Source organism: Anser anser, assembly GCF_964211835.1.
Source record: "Anser anser genome assembly, chromosome: 2".
NCBI lineage: Eukaryota > Metazoa > Chordata > Aves > Anseriformes > Anatidae > Anser > Anser anser.
This window is the reverse complement of record NC_139721.1, coordinates 82,903,379-82,914,485: the sequence shown is the minus strand read 5'-3', so window position 1 is coordinate 82,914,485 and position 11,107 is coordinate 82,903,379.

The window sequence follows — 11,107 nt, the reverse complement described above, 5'->3', positions numbered from 1 at the left end:
ACTTCAGCCCTTCCAACTCACACCATCAACATTATAAACATTTCATACTTTAATGCTTGAGTACTTACAGTAATAAACAAATATGCAAACAAACACAATATTGCAGCAAATGGAGAAGAAAAAAAAATACACAGAACAGTTATTTGGAAAGGTAAAAGGAGAGTATTGTGGAGATTGGTATAATAGGAGAATGGAAGATTAGGAAAAAAAAATGAAGTGAGAGATCGTGAAGACTCCCTCAAGAGTGCAAACCAAATCACAGGTGTCTACTCAAATACCTGCTGATGGCTTGAAATGTCATAAGAAGCTGAGGCAGTAGCTTCCACAGAATCAGGGGAACCTGCACAGCACAGCATTCATAGAGCTGAACATCATCTTTACTTCAGTGAAGAGCACAGAGTAACCCAACACAACACTGAAACATGGCCACTAATATTTAGTAACTCTAATAAGGTATTTTCTCAGTGATTGTATCAAACCAACACTCATTTTCACAAAAAGGCTGCCATTTCTTCCTTCTACACTAAACATAAGTCTAAAATTACGTTAAATTTTCAGTATCCATACACTGCCTTATGTCAGGCATCGTGACTCATTACTTAAACTTACCACCCATGCAAATAAAATTATTTACAGTCTTTGCCTCTTTGTGATATTAAATTGTAAAATCTTCCCAGATGATAATCATATATTTTGGTTAAAGAGAATCAAGTCTGCATGCATCCCTTTTACAATTACATATTCAACTGGGCCTATGGATATGTTGTATAAAACCTATGCAGATTGTTTCAAATGGAAAAAAAATAATAAATTATTTTTACCATCTTAAATACTATCTTCTGGGTTTTGTATGCACTGGAAATTAGGTAGAGGGACCTCTTTATCAGATATGTTCTTGTAAAATTGGAAATAACTCTACTATTTCCATTCTATTATTATACTCTTTGCAACATCAGACATACAGATTAAATTTTAAAACAATTGAAACCATTATGAAAGCCAATGGAAATCTAATTGTATAAAGATTTTTTTAGGCTTTTTCCTAACACTAGATTGAACTGCAAGCTACTTTTAAGCTTTCCACTTGCTAATTCTGCTGAAGAACCATAAATCAAGAGAAGAAAACTAACCTCATACTTTGATTTATTACTCCTTATTTAATTAAATGATAACTGCACCTTGATGAAAAGTTGGAAAGCAATAGAAATATAAATGCTATAGGCCAGATTCCGAAATGACATCAATTAGGAGTCTATCACATTTATTATAGTGGATTTATGCTAACTGTCACTATACAGGGAACTAGCTCTCCCTGTCTTAAACAACCAGGTAAAAAAATATATATATATTTATGATTTCATGACATTTAGGTGCCTTTATAGTTTATTACGCTGTTGCTTCCTTCACACATCCTTTGCATAATGAAATAAATTGTCACAACTTGTAATAACTCTTCAAAATAAGGAGCAAATATACAAAAAAAAAAAAAAGCCAACTCAAATTATTTTAAAGAGCTTAAACAATCAGAATAGACAAGGTTAAATATTTAACATTTTCAATGATAATGAGTTCCTTACTTTTTATCCCTAGGTTTGCATATGATGACAAACTAAACACTGTTGTCTAGGAAGCGGTGCAAAACACTCAAAAATAATTTTCTTGATAACAATAATAAAAAAAATTCCTCTGATTAATAAAACTGTGCCAAAAGATTCTTCCCTGATACTAATTATAATGTATCCTCTTGCTTTACTTCACTAACTCTCTGACTTCACATATTTATAGTCTTTTATGAAAGATGTATCATCATCTACATATTAGTCTGCTGTCTAGAATTCAAGGAATCTTAGGTTTGGGAAAAAAATAATCCATTAAAGCAAAAATTGCTTTTTTTACACCATTGTTTCCATAGTTTCTGCAAGATAAAATTCAAACAAACTCACTGAAATTTTAAATTTGTAGGCAAGTTGGATCCTGGACCACATCCACAGGGGCGTTACTAGAGGAAATAGAGATGCGATCGTCCCACTCAGTGCTTCTCAGTCCACACCTAGAGTACTGTGTCCAGGTCTGGTCTGCGTAATTCAAAAAAGGCAAAGCCTGGAGAGTGTATAAGACTGGAAAGTGTAAAAAGGAGGGCCACAGAGATGATAAAAGGGGTGAAGAACCTACGCTATGAGAAAAGACTGAATGAGATAGGTCTTTCCATACTGAGTAAGGCTCATGTGGGACCTCATCACAGTATTCTTGAACTTAAAGGGTGACTACAAAGAGGACAGAGGCTCTGTCTTCACAAGCAGCCACATGGAGAAGATGAGGCAAGGAGTACAAGCTGCACCAGGAAAGGTTTCCTCTTGATATAAGAATTTATTTATTTTTTTTAATGTGAGAACAATCGATCACTAAAACAACTTCTCCAGGGACGTGGTGGAATCCCCTTCACTGGAGATTTTTAAGATACAATCGAACAGGGTGAAAGCTAAGATCTAGGCTCCCTTTTCCCACAAAATGTTGGACCTGATGATTTTTCAAGGTCCTTTCCCACCAGGGCTGTTCAATGATTCAATTATCTACCTATGGCCACTCTGCATGTGGGAAGAGGTATGCAGATACTAACACCAGGGCTTCTGTCTAGAGCTCTATTAGAGTTATCACCGTGACTCTGATTAAGATTTTTAATCTTCCCTGAATCCAATTATTCCATACTGGTATATTCAACACAGGTAATTCCTTCTGCTGTTTTATTTATTTATTTTTTTTAATGTGTCAAATTTTTTAGAGCCAAGAATTTATTATTTCATGTATCTAAGGTCTATAATAAAACAAAGCCTTGATCTTCATTAGACTTACTGGTGGTAATAAAAATAATAGAAATTACCTTATAAAATTATTTTTAGTTGTCCTCAACAAACCAAACACCTTTTCCCCATAACAATATGAAACATACTATTTTTTTCTCTGTGTGATTAAGGAAACAAAAAATGGTTTGCACAAGCAAATAATTGCAAAATCTGGGAGATGCCATAAAGCAGAAGTATTCTTTTTTTTTTTTTTTCCCCCTCCATTTAAAAATACATTCATTTAATATTAGAGATTGAAGATAACCTAAAACGGAAAACCCTCTGAAGAGCAGAACCCTTATATATGATCTACTTCTGAATTTTCTAAGAAAATATTTTACAGTTTCTAAGCATTAGTATCACAATTTTAATAAAGACAGAAAATGTAAAGGAAGGAAGACCCAGTTTCTCTTTCAGTCCCTGTTCAGGACAATGATGGATGCAAAGCTAGAAAGTGTAGCTTATACTCTGCATTTCAGCATCCCCACAGGGCAGGAATTAACCCTCATCCCCTAGGGCATCAGCAGATTACAGTGTGGAGGTGACACCTTGTAGGGTATAACCCACCTCCTGCTCTGAGGCTGTCATGGGATGTGACAGCAAGGTCACAGAGGGATGCTGGGCTCCTGACGCAGACATCCATATGTAAGCCGCAGCAGCACTAGACCACCAGCCTTTGCTTTCCTACCTCTTCTGCTCAGGTTTAAGTGGTGCCCAGTGTGGCGGGGGCTCAGAGACCATCTCGGGTCAGCCAACAGCACAGGTTATTGCTGCAGTGTCTGTTTCTAGGCACTCCTCTCTGTGACCAGTTGTGCACCAGCAGTGTCACTGAGGGCCCCCCAGAACCTGCCTTAGTCTGACTGGCTTGTGCCTGTCTTCCAAGAATTCCTTGGTATATGCGTGTATATATATATGTCATGTTTCATATTTTGCCCAAAAGGAAGATTTTGAGTGTAGCATGGTTTACTGTCGATGCCAAGAAATGGTTGCAAGAAGGACTTGGCCTTGACACATGTCTGGGAGAGGATATCAGCTGAAAATTTACATGACCAGTGTAAAGACTTTAGCCTCTGCTAAAGAAGCCAAAAGATGCCCACATGGAGCAAAGGGATTTCTGACTGTAGGAAGAAAATGATCAAGCGCAGGACTGGTCATTGCTAACCTGTCTTTCAGTTTGATTCATGATGACAGATTACAGGGAAAAGAAATGACTTGCAGCTGAATGGGTTGTGGTACGAGGTGCTTAGCGGAGTAGTTGTCAGAGCCGTGAGTGGAGGCAGAGCTGATGCTGGTGCTGCAAGGTTGTAGGCTGCAAGGAGTGTTGTGCTAAAAGTTAGCTGCCTTGTGAGGTATTGCACAAGAAAAAAGAACCTCAAAGCTCAGTGGTGATATTCATTATACAAGAGATGTCCTGCAGTAGTGCTTTTCCAGAATGTTTAAATCTGTCAGCAAGTGTGTGGAAAAGCTGGATTGTTTTTCTAGACTTCACCGAAGTGAGGGAGTAACATTAAACAGTCTTGGAGCTGTGTAGATGGCAGGGCTCTTATATAAAATTAGTGACACACCATCTCAGAGTTAAGAACATACATGTGATTTCACGCCTAAGGACTGGCATGGCCTCTCAATATGTCTTTGTCTACTGAAAAGGTGAAGGGAAGCCCAAGAAACTGACACAACAAAACCATGCTGTTCATTGTTTTCTTTTCTAGACCAGTTGTAAGAAAGAAAGGCAAGATTCAGGTTATCAGAGAGATATAGATCACAAGAATTCTATATCATTATGGTTAGTTTACTCACCTACAGCTAGATACTTCTTTTCTGTTAGAGATACCAGGTTAAAGAAACAATAGTCCTAGGAAACCAGAATTCACCTTCTAGGTATCGTAGTTAGTGAACTGCAAAACAGATCCTTCACCTACTGAGCCATATTCATTTTCCAACATTGAAGATACATACCATCTTCACTGAAAAAAATAAAGTTGCTCTAATGGCATTTTCATGGAGGTTTGTACTAGGTACATTTGCATGCATTCACTAGATGTTCTCAGGAGACTTGGGCTTCATTCCACCTGGTTCCTGGGGTTTGACATTGGAAAAACCATCTCACTGCTGACATCCAGGCACTTCAGAGTAAGCAAAGAAAATTGCTATCTGCCCGAGAATATACAAAAGGTGAGAATAAGATGTCTACAAATTTGGGGTACTTGCAGGTGTAGTAAAAAGAGATTTTTTTTATATGTCTTTTTGGATGTTTATCAGTATAGCCAACCTACTTTTTATTTAAGACCCTCTCATCACTATTTTGACTGTGGCTTCTCCTTTCTGAAGCCATTTATAGTTCTGTGCATTAAACATTTTATTCATTAATTCTACATTGCAAATACATGGGAAAATACATTTAGAAAGTGTGGTTTCTCAATCTCTTTTTCCTAGATGTAAGATATTATAAAGAAAGCCTTCAAATACAATGATGTAATTACCTGCTAGAAGTGATTATAATACCATATAGGAAACGAGTGTACTTCTGCCAAGAAAATAAAATCAAGGCTTTACTAAGAGTCACTTTTTAATAAATATGGAAATTAAAAGTCTAGATTATCCTTTTGATTTTACTGTGTGACTAACTGTACAGCTGGAGTAGCACAGCATCTTGCATAGTGCAGGAGACATAAAACTATTTACATTCCTATCAGTCAAGGACAGGTTTTGATGCATGGCAATATTATATTGTATAAATATTACATAATCATAATACATATTAATAAATCACAATTGGGTAAATGTTAACACATTTTTTATTAATAATAAATAAATGTAGCTAAGTATTAACAATTTCTATTTTATATCATACCATGACTGAACATTGGGATTTAGTCCTGATCTATTTATACTTCCTTGTACAAGTCTTAACTGGAAGGTACTAACTAGTGGCACTACAGATGCTAACCAGTGGCATTACAGTTACACTTCAGTCAGACTGTGACTCCCTTGCTGCGTTGTTCAAGGAGAAAAAGCCCCAACATTATCTGAATGTAGATAAATGCTACCATACGAGGTTGACTCTACTCTTACCACTAGGCAATGGATTATTATGACTTCTATTTTAAAGCATTCTGAAGTTCTGAAGTGTAGGTTTGAAGATTTATCAGTATATGCTTAAGGGTCATGCTGGGATTTCAGACTATGTTTTACAGAAAAATAAACCTTAGTAAATCATCTTTACATAGGATTGATTCACATAGAGTGTTATGTTGTCCTATATACACTCTCTCTCCTTTATTCACAGGCAGAATTAGTCCTCATTGCTTGTGAAGATCCCATTATGCATCTATATGTGAACGTCACAACAAGTCCAAGAGTAATTTGGTTGGATATCTTGTAAATATTTAGCAGCTCACATGATTGGTGCTGAAACTATAATCTCAGCTGAAGTTCTAAGCTTAGATTTCTCTGTCAAAATTCTGATTTTTTCATTTCTGCACCAGAAACTGCTACTGGAGACAGCATACCTTCCAGCAACATAGTCAGCTCTCCTGACTAAGCTATTTAGTTTTTTGGGGGGGTGACGCTGTATAGTTACTGTTAAACTATACTGCTGAGCTAGGAAAACCTGATCTTTTTTAGAATACCAAAAAGTAAAGATAAAAATCAAACAAATGAAAAGGTACTTTTAACCTCCTTTTAAAATTCTACTCCTCCTTTTAAAATGCTACTGATATTCAATCAAAAGACCTTTAGTATGAAATTTTTCATCTTTCTTCATGTTAGTTTCTGCCTTCTATGATTCAGTATGATTCAGAGGAAGAAGAGTTGCTCATTAAGTTGTAATGTATTGCAGTCTTCACTCACACATTACTACTGTCATCTTTGAAGTATAGAATCAGACATGGAAATTCAAACTGCTTATTAGTTATAAAAAGTACAAATCATATCAAATCAAGACAGGAGTTAAAAGAATCACATTGTCACATTGACTTCACCTTGGTACACAGTAGAACTATAACATGACTCAGAAGTTGGTTCAAATATTCTTATTTATAGGCAGCTAATATTTGTAACTCCTCATTTGTATGAAGTGATCAGTAGTAGATTCTGAAAATGGCTTTGGTATACACCTATATGACATTATGCACTTTATTTGGCTAATATATAACATATACTCTTACTTTTTATTTGGCGTTTTAAAAAGGAGTTAATATAATTTTTTCATAAAACAAGAAGTAGCTATCACTGTTGAGAATGACAATCTTCAACAAGTAATTTGTACTCCTACAGTAAATGAATGTGAAACATAATGAGTACTGAAGTTGTGTTAAGACTGTTTTAAAGGTTATATAAATAAGTGAAAACTGTAGCTGCTGTAAAACTACAAGTTTAGACAACTTTCTGAAATGTAGTGAAGCCCTGTAACACTCCTATATGAGGTTAGAGACCCTGGAAAGTCCCTCTGATCTTGGAGTTATAGCAAGTACATTATAGTACAATAGGTTATAGCAAGATGATAGATTGCTGCATTTATCCTGCATATTAAATTTGCTGATTATCTATGATCCAATATATTTCAGCTTTCTGACCATCTGTTAGAAAAAGCTTGGAAGCTTCATTATGAGGTATTTTTTTCATAATTATCCTGAGAAGATATCTAATGTAATTTTTCTCATTTAAATTATATTATAATTTATTGGAGAACTTTTTAGTCTAGTTGATTTTAGGCTACTTGATTTTTGCCTAATTGTTTTCAGACAACATCTGTTACATATAAAAAGCTAAAATATATATATATATATGCAGCCTCATATGCATCAAGGTTCTTCCTGGTATTCAGTAAACATAGCAAACAGACAGTAGCAGTTGGTATCCACACAGAAAAAGACACTAAACATATTGAATACCCTCTTCCAGCTGTTGATGCAGAGATTTAGCCTAGGGAGCTGTTTACAAATGTATTTGGCTATTTCACCATCTGTTATTTACTGACTCTAGGTTCAGTCCTGCTTGCAGTCATGTGATTCTTCCAAAACAAGTCTATAGGAAAAAAATCCAGAGGCATAGTTGGGATCTATTACGTTAGTCAAATGGTAAGAATTCAAGGCTCTTTAAGGAAACCTAGTAGTAAGAAATACTTAAACTTAGCAGAACAATCCAAGTTTCTTTGAGTGATAACTTTTCTGAAATTGTTTTTTTTTTTTTTTTTTTCCCTTCCCTGTGAGACATTTGGTCTTCTTGTTCCAGAGGAAAACTTATTGCTTCTTACTACTTAAAGCTTTCAGCCTTTGGCTAAACATCTACTCTGTAAATTGAACTATTCACCATTTATTTAAATAATTCTTCTAATAAAAAACTTCCTGTCGAAAGAGTCAGATGGTAGAGAACTGCAGAAGAATGTGAAGAAGAAAGGATGCATATTTAACCTGACTTGACTGCATATATGATGTTTTAGAAACCACCTTCAGTATTCCTCTGAAACAGGTGGTAGCTTCCCCTACTTAGAAAACAGTAGAAATGAAAAGAATTATTTAAAGGTATGTGAAAACCATTTTTTTCCTAAGTACAATGAGTACCTGAGTACTTCAACATTTTTATATGCTAGAGATCTCTCACTTATAGTGTGTAACACAAGAATTAAAAAGAGGAACATGGTGGAAACAGATGGAAGCTGAGGTAAAACAGGAAAGGCTAACATACTCCTCTACGTAGTATTAGATGGATGAAGTAGTTGGCTTTGGAGCGCAAATGGCAGTTGTAAATAAAATATGGTAAAATGTGTAAGTGAAGAAAGAAGGGAATCCAAAGCAACACTTCTGTGTGTTTTTCTGAAACCATCCAAGAAACTGACCTGGCACTTCCATATGTATATTGGACATTTTAGACAGACAGTTCATTAGAAAGGTAATAGAAAGTCAGTTAATATTGGGAAATTGGAATTTTTTTACAATGTTGTTGATAGAAAAGGAATACCAGTTTGTGTTGCAGCATGTAAAAATAAGAATATTTGTAAGAAATTAGTGACAGGATTGCTCCTAAACATCATTTGGCTAATGCTAATGTTCTTACTTATCACAGTGTTATGCTCTGAGATTCTTAAGATCAGAAGGAATGAATTACTCTACTTCTCTGAGTTTCTGTCTAAAATATATTTAAGTTCTAGATATCTAAAATAGTACCATCAAAACAAAAATGACTAGCAAGTTTTTGGGACAACTTGAAGCTGGGAACTGTGATATCTTGTTTACACATACACAGTTTAAGACATTGTGTGCCCCTTATTTTTACTCTCTATTTTTTAAGGTTTATATTACAGGTTTCATTCTTTTGTGCTACTCCTTACTAAATCTAGAGACATAAGCTGTCAAAAATCTTTCTTCCATTAGAGGTGCTTATGAGTTGTAATCAAGTCACTTGGTCACTTCTCTAAAAGGAATCTCCTAAAGAGCTTGCATGAAGGCATTTTTCCCATAATCATTATTCCTATAAACTTGCTTTTAATCCTGATGCCTCAACATTTTTGAGGTGTCCAGCCCATAACTCAGTGTGCCAACAATGATATCCACATTTTCCTGGGAAGAAATCCTTGCCACCATCCTGGATCTTCCTAGTCTTTAACTTCTTCCAGCATTGCACTAGCCGTCTGAGCAAGAGCAAATAGCTTAGACGATAGCAGATGCAATAGATCATGCAAAGTCAACTCTCTCAAGATGTACCAGCTGAACTTTTCTAGTTTGTTTTTCAGCATTTTTAGTAAAGCTTTCCCCAACAGAAAAATTAAGTGTTTAAGATTTCTCCTGCAGTACTTCTGGGGGTCTTGACTCCTCTGGAAACATAAGTAAACAGTCTTTATTAGATTTGAAATATATGTTGAATTGGTTTCTAAAGTAAAGTTTAATCTCCTTGAAGATAAAAAAAAAAAAAAAGTAACACAAATCACCTTTATTCTTACAAGAAAGACCCTGTAACCTAATTGCATATGGGGTAGGAATTTCCCTTTACTGCTCTTAAGTTACCAACTGATTCTGTCACCTTAAGGGAGAAGTTGTGGTGCTTCCCTCAGTTGTTAGCAGGGTAGAACTGAACTTATAAATACATATGCACATGTGCCATGTATGGTAAAGGGCATCATAACCTCTGAATATGCTTCACTTGTTATTTAGTATAGAAAGGTATTAATTTGGTCAAAGCCACAAGTAAATCCGCACTATTAAACTACGAGCATATTTAAAACAAACTTTTCTTTAGAGAAAAAAATCCATTTGCTTGAAACTAAGGACAGGAAAGAGTCCATTGTAAACTAGTACATTTTCTACAGTTAAAATAATAATTTTTGCTTAGGTGTCTAGCAATCTTGCAGGTTCCTACTTGAGGGACTTTTATGCCAATATAAAGGTGAGGATTAGCATTAAATTAGTAGTAAGAGTATATCCTTAGTTAGGACAAAACCAAGAGAATTAGTTTTCATGAGAAAACTTTTTCTGTGAGTCATTAATAAGACGAAGCTCACACTAGAACTGACAATGGCCATTTAATTGCAGAGTTTCCATACAGACCCAATTAAAACTTCTTTTCTACTACACTGACATATCTATTATTAATAAGACATGAAGGGAATATTCCCAGTTTGCCGGTGTGATGACACTCATACAAATTCTGTCCTGGGAGGTCCTGAGAAAAAAGATGTACTAATAGTACAAGTATTTGTTTTAGGATCATATATACAGTTAGTTCAAGCTCAACTGAAATATTTGGCAAAAAATCTTGTTCTCCAGCTCTCTTTAATAATCAATTTCATGTTATTTGTACTTGTAACTTGGAAGTCTTATGAGGTCCCAATTACCCTTTAAGGATAAAGTAAAATTATGTGCTAAGGCTCTGCTTTTGTTTCAGCCTGGTTGGAGGATTGCAGCTTTTTGTCCATCCAAACAGAAGTCTTTTTAATATGAAGAAATAAATGGGAATGGCAAAGTATTGCAGTGTTGTCTAAAGATGAAAGACTGAACATGAGACAGATTAAAAGACAAATTCTGTGAAGCACATAAGCATAAGCTTAAAAAAAATATTTTGAAAGGAGCCTGAATGGCTTTCTAACACTTGCCGTGACAAGCCTGAGAACAGAACTTGGGCTTGTTCCAGTCCAACACCTTTCCTACAGAGATACTTTTCTTTTGTACACAGAACAAGGACTATAGACACCTAATAATTGCTTACATCGCTGAATCTACAAAAACAAACAAACAAACAAACAAAAAACAAAACAAAAAAACTTTCAAAGTCTC